Source organism: Trichomycterus rosablanca, chromosome 13, assembly GCF_030014385.1.
Source record: "Trichomycterus rosablanca isolate fTriRos1 chromosome 13, fTriRos1.hap1, whole genome shotgun sequence".
Taxonomy (NCBI): domain Eukaryota; kingdom Metazoa; phylum Chordata; class Actinopteri; order Siluriformes; family Trichomycteridae; genus Trichomycterus; species Trichomycterus rosablanca.
The window spans coordinates 22,806,793-22,814,221 of record NC_086000.1 but is presented as its reverse complement, the minus strand read 5'-3'; positions in this window follow the sequence as shown (position 1 = coordinate 22,814,221).

Sequence of the window (7,429 nt, the reverse complement as noted above, 5' to 3'; positions counted from 1 at the left end):
TTATTAGGATGTTAACGTCATGTTTTACACTTTGGTTACATTCATGACAGGAACGGTAGTTACTCATTACACACAAGGTTCATCAGTTCACAAGTTTATATCGAACACAGTCATGGACAATTTTCTATCTCCAATTCACCTCACTTGTATGTCTTTGGACTGTGGGAGAAAACCCGGAGCACCCGGAAGAAACCCATGCGGACACGGGGAGAACATGCAAACCACACAGAAAGGACCCGAACCGCCCCACCTGGGGATCGAACCCAGGACCTTCTTGTTGTGAGGCGGCAGTGCTACCCTCTTAGCCACCGTGCCACCCTATAGGCCTTTTGGGCACCTACATACTAATATGATTGACTATATCTGAGGGGTGTGGCCAGGGCCCGGTGATGGATTGCTGCAATATCTGGGGTGTGTTACTGCATTGCATGCAGTGATTCTGGGGGAGCTGGACCCACCGCAACCCTGACCACAAAGTGGTGTAAAAACCTGAATTTGACTGAAACAAGATAAGCAACAATACTGTAAAAATTTAAGTAATTATGGCTTGGTATAGATTGGTATTTCCTGTTACACAGTAACAAAACCACCCTGACGTGATAACACAATGCAGGATGGTTTCATAGATTTATCATTTATGCTGAATTCTGACAAGTATATTTTTTTATATATTTTATCTGTTCCTGTTCTTGACAAAAGGGACATGTGTGTAATCAATTTTGAGATTTTTTGTTGTTGTTGTTTATCAACAATTATTTTTGTCACTAATTTAATTAGTGATCTATAAAAATAAACAAGAAATATTTTAATAAAAAAGCAGCCAAACTACTTCAATGGTTGTAGAATCAAAGGACCAACACTGCACATGAAATAGAAGGAATCAAAATAATGAACATAAAAGCAAGCAATATATAATTTAAAATATTCAAAGTTCTGTTTAACACAGACAGAAGACCATAACCGCACAATTAATACAATATTTCTTTTCAATAATTACAATATGAACATTAAAGATGCAAGGGGCAATCACCTTGTTCTGCAACTACTTTTGTGTTGCTCCACAAGAGCAAATGTAAGCATTTCTGAATATAACGTTTTTGACAGTGTTAAAAAATATTAACATGTAGTTACCCGAGAGCCCTTTAAGACCAAAATCTTGGTCTTTTATTGTTTTTATGTTATTACGTTAGATCGCTGAGTGTTACAACCATGACAAATTATCACCTAGAATGTGCTTTGTATTCAACTAAAAAATAACAGCCCGTACCTTCTCTGCTCTTTGAAAAAGTAACCATCACACAATCCAAGCAAGAGTTCTGTTCACAATCACAATGCAAGATGCTGAGTAACAGTGATGAAGTTCAACTTTACAGTATATCATAAATAAATTCTAGAGTATACAATGTTACATATCAAAAGTACTGTATTACTGCATTACTGGCAAAATATAGTCTTAATATTTCAGAAAAACAAAATGTACATTTTGTACATAATTAGACGTCTACATGCAAAAAGGTTACATTCTATAACAAAGCAATGGATTGAAGAACTGTAGACTATATGCTTGTGCTTTAATAGAGAAATCAATCATAACCAACAAGGTGATGTCCCCTACTGCAAAACACACAGACCAATCAAGGAACAAACCGCATTTAAGACACTGTTAGTAAATATAATATACAAATCATTCAGAGTGGGTTTATAACTTTGGTTTTCATTTTGGATATACTGGCCAACAGAAGTAGTACAAATAATTATTCATATATATTTCTGTGGTTTATCTTCATGATTAACACATTCCAAACCTGACATGTTTTTATGAAATTAAAGGTTAAATACTTCCTTAAAATCACATAATAATGAAAAAAATTATTATAATTGCTAATGCTAAAAACCAGAAAGCAACATATAGTGCAGACATATGCTGAAAACAAGGGGGGCACAGAAAAACAAATACATAGAAAACCCAGTAAAACCATGTTGGGACAAATAAAACACAAAAAACACTTTCACAAGAAAGCATTACATATTGTTCCATTTCATTTAAGACATGTCATTAAATTATACATTTATTAAAATTAATGTGTAGTTTGTAACCCCCTGTACCCTATTTCACAATTAAAATGGACCCCAACAGAAACCCTACTGACTAGATGTTATTTGAGTAGTGGAATATTCTCAGTACTGCAATGACACTACCTTGGTAATCACATGGTACTGTGTTGTAAATGTAGTCGGTGCAGCAGTGATGCTGGGAATGTCAATTCTGGGAGGAGAATAGTGCTTCAACCAAAAATATCAAGTCAACAGCATTCTTTGATCATCTTGTTAGGTCACTGAAATGACGGACTAGGGGCAACGTAGGGGCATTGTGCTTTAGAAAAGAAAGGAGCTCTAATGTCAGTACACCTACAACCACTGCTAAAAGGATATATGTTCCTAATAAAACTGGCAGTACATTTAAACTGTATCTTTAAATCCTAACAACACTGCTGCATCTGATAGACTCCTACAAGAACAGCACAGACTATCATCTCATTACCATGTAGTGTAACTGCAGTGCAGAGAATGGCCCACAACCCAACCATTATTTGGACTTTTAATTGATAAATAGGGTGTAAAGGGGTGATAAAGTGTATTGAACAAGAGATGGGCTACAGTTAGTAACTGTATACCCACAAAGTTTATCTGTTTGGTGGGTGTAGCTTAGAAAAAAAACTTATTTTTACCTGTTATTATTCCCTGTTTTAGTTGTTTCATGTTCAGTGTGAATTTCAATGTGAAATTGAACTCATTTGGAGTGATCTACTTTAACTCTATAAAATGTATTTACTTCTGCATTATTTAGATACTTTTTCTACAGATTTAAATGACCAAGAAATTCCCAAATGTAGATGTAAAATACAAGCAGAAATTAAAAAGCAAATCCATCGGCATTCAGTACATCAACAACAATCATGTGTCCCTAATCATGGCAATAGTCTATCCATCCAATTACAGAGGACTGTTTTAAAAATACATAAAAAGACTACTATTGTACTTCAATATTTACAAGATCATTTTGTTCATTGTATTTCTGAATAAACAGATCAGTTAATATACAGTAAGGCTTTACAGAAAATGTTATTTACATTTGTATAAACCATTAAATACAATTGTGTTTAGTAGCACCGTTGTAATCATTTTCCAAAATGATATTAGTACAGCAATACTGGACACTAAGTGATGCAATTTGTGCTCTAAAAACATATTTAAGTAAACATTTTAACTAAATAACCTGTGCCACTGTTCAATGTTTGAGGTTCTGTGCTTATAGATAGTAAGACTAAATTGAAACAGATGCAAATGCATTCCACCTGTCTTCAACTACACAATTCCTCAGAATGACTCAGAAGTCATTTCGTGGTAAATTTACAGGTCCCTTTTTATTATGGACATATCAGCATTTGTTGATTCAATGATAATTCTGCAGGGCCAGTCATAAGATTTAATGAGATTAAATGTCAGTAAAGTCCAAAAGTAAAAAAAAAAATCTATGAAATATGAAATCTATGCCAAAAACCCCCCCCACTAATTTAATAGATTTATTTATGACTCAAAAGAAATAAAATGTAAAAGCATAGCAAGAAATTTAAACCTTAAAATTTAATTTATACTAAACAACACTTTCCTTGCTATTTGATTAAGTCTTGAGATATTTTAAATAGTAGAATCATTAAAATATTATATTTATGTAATTATACAATTACATTTGTATCTATACCATCACTAATGTGCTAATTAGACACTTTATTTATCACAGTATAGTTTGAAACGCAGCACATTTTCTGTCTTTCCTTTCAGCACTACCATTAGGTGACAGGGATTTTATTTTATTTTTGTTAACCTCTTTATCCTGTTCAGAGCAATGTGAGCATGTTTTCACTGGGAAACAGTAGGCACAGAGCAGGAATACCCTGGACAGGGCGTCAATCCATTGGAAAGCTTCAGTCAACTGCCTTCTCTCAAGGTTCTCCAGACTTGGCCAATGGAAATTATTATTGAGAGTTGAAACAGATCTTGTGATGTTACTGATCAGCTTTTGTACACCATTTTTCATATAAGTGGGTTTGACCATACTCCCCTCTTCACCAAAAAGTTAGTTCTTTACAGCTTTACATACCATTAAAAATAGCCAAATGTAACCTTCATGTGCTCATCATATTGCTTGACTTGTATTCTACCATACCATATACCTGGTATTACTTCACTAGTAATGTAGTATTGCTGTACTAATTTTGGAACAGTTATGGTGGGTTGCATATAGGAGCTTATTGTCCTGTATACCTGCACCATAAAACCTTCCCACTCCTGCAGTAATACTGGAATGTATGTTGTTCTTTTAAACTTCAACTATTTGCGGCAATAGTATATAACACTTGTATATACTACATATTCTGCACCGGTACAGAGAATAAAAAAAAAAGAGAATAAAAAAAAAAAAAGAAAAAACGTGTACACTGGCATTATTTTAATTTAAATTTACTTGTGGTAGTATTAAGCACCAGCAATATAAAAGCACCACTGAATAAAATAAAACATAACGTACATTATGTGTTAAGCAGCAACTCATGTCAAATGATTTAAGCCTTTAAAGTATTTAATATTTGCCACAAGACTGTGTGTTGCTCTTACAGCCTGTGAGAAAATATCACCCAAAAATTAACATTTTTAACGTTTTTCAGAGGTCAGTTATATGTGTTTTGTAGGTACTTGGTCATATTCGTTGCACATTTTAAAAATATATAAATATGTTAAAGAAGAAATGGTATCTGGATGCATTTTACTAGTCTTTTCTTAAAAGCATTTGTAAATGCAGTACAAAAACATTTTGAACCAGATTTTTACTTTACTCGGTCAACAATGGAAGCATATAAGAAAGTTGGATTTTTTCTGTGCTTTAATAAAGTCAATTCCAATCAGCATAGTGAATTCAAATTAATTTAACATTAAAATATTCAAGTGGTGCTGCTGATGGATCACCAATCACAGTGTATGAGCACCTGAAGGAGGACAATACTCCACTGAACATTATTAAGCAGCAACTATTCATATACATCAACTCTATGGAATTACTAAAAAGCAAACTGAGCAAGTACATTTGCAATAAAGAAAAAACAAAAACTAGAATCTCTGCACCAGAATATACCTGAGCCATACATTAATATATAGGAAGGGCTAGCAGCAACCAGGGAGGAAGCTACATGAAGAGACACAGCATATAAGTCTTTCATTACAACACCACATCGTCTTCAGTTTTATCCACCCAACAGTAATCTCAAATATTATAACATCAGTGCCCTGTACGTAATGTTAATGCTTATATACTGGTCCTCAAGCTCATTTCCAACCCTGGCAAGAACCCCTTTTCCTTGCTGCGGCACCTGCATGGCATCTAGGTTTTAGGATCTTAGCAGGCACAGTGGAGCCGAAGAAGCAAGTGCGCTCTGAGCGGACCCCAAAGGGTGTTCATTGAAATAAATTGCTAGGGTAAATTGCTGCATAAATGTCCTAGACAAGACCTTTGTATTTATTTATGGAGGCACAAAACCACTTGGAAGTAAATTCAAGTGTTACAAATGCTTCTAAGCATTCCCATAAACATACAAGATTTATGTAATTATGTAGCACCATACCAACAAATGTACTGTTTACTTAGGTACAACAGAGAAATGACTTAACTGTAAGCACCTATCCATAGTAAGAAGTTGCTGACAGATGGCCAGATGCACCATTGACCATTGGTATTATAACTGTAATAAATTACAGCAGAGGATGTCTTTTGGCTTTGTATGGTTCGGCTGGGAGCCATGAGAAGGCATCCACTTCTTCCTAGCTGTTTAGGAGTGTAACACTGTCATGTCGTCTTACTCTGTGAAAGTAAAGTTTCAATCAGGTATATTCAGGCAAAGAATCTCCATGTAATCTGATTTTTACAACATCCTTGAGAAGATGATACATATATATGGCAAGCATCTGCACCTTATTTTGCACCTTATATGATTTTATTACATGGTAGTATTCCAGAAACGAGGAATTGACTATAAACCAGAGAATAAGCACCAACAAATAAATGAGTCATGAGAGCTGAGAAGAATGGAGGAGAAATACCAAACCATTCTCACAACACTGCCTTTATTGTTCTGTTTTGTAGGGTAGCACATCCAACGCACGTACGTAAATGCAAATTGCAATGCAATGCTGATGCAGTGCGAGCATGCAATCCTGTTAAACATTAATTCTTGAAAACATGAGTGCTGAGAGTGTGTTGGACACACCCACTAATCAGACCCACTACTGTCATCCCCACCACTACGCTGAATTAGCAAATTATTGAGGGTTAAATGTGGAAAGTTAACCTCTATATAAGTTCTGGCATAAGCTCTGCATCTGGCATTAGTGGATAACTGACTAAAATTGGGGCCTATCGTGTGGATTATGCCTGGACCGCACTGTTTGTTTATTGTTTGTTTATTAGGATTTTAACATCATGTTTTACACTTTGGTTACATTCATGACAGGAACGATAGTTACTCATTACACAAGGTTCATCATTTTACAAGGTTATATCAAACAGTCATGGACAATTTAGTATCTCCAATTTAGTATCTCCAATTCACCTCACTTGCATGTCTTTTGACTGTGAGAGAAAACCGGATCTCCCGGAGGAAACCCACGTGGACACGGGGAGAACATGCAAACACACAGAAAGGACCCGGACCGCCCCACCTGGGGATCGAACCCAGGACCTTCTTGCTGTGAGGCGACAGTGCTACCCACTTTACCACCGTGCCACCCCGGACCGCACTGTAACTGGGGAGAAAAGTTAACCAAAAAGCACAAAAAATTTATTTTTCAGGAACATACAGAGCTAAAGCTGAAAGCTGCATAAATTAGGCTCATGCAGATGTATACAATTAAAGCTCAACATATTCATAACCCAAGCCCAAGATATCCAAATTCAGCAGAAATATTGGTCATATAATGACAATAATGACAATAACACAGATGATGATTTGCAATCTGGTTTGAGAAGGCATAAAATCTTATGCCAAAAACCCACTGCTGTTAGCAGCCCAATGCTTATGGAACTAGCCTGTCCAATTTTTTGCACCAGCTTTAGACAGACAGACAGACAGACAGATACATTCACACACAACTACATGTTAAGACTTGTGCAGCACAGAATGCAACCAACTTGGGCCTAAAAAATAGGTGCTCTGGCATTATAAAGTGTAAAATAACCCATTCTCAGCTTGTATTGCAGTATAAATTGCTGACACATTCTGGAACACTGAAATTGATCTTGCATAGCTGGAACTGTTTGCATTTACATAACTGCGTTGAGTATAATCTTAGCCCTTCTGGCTTATAACGGCTTATAATGTGA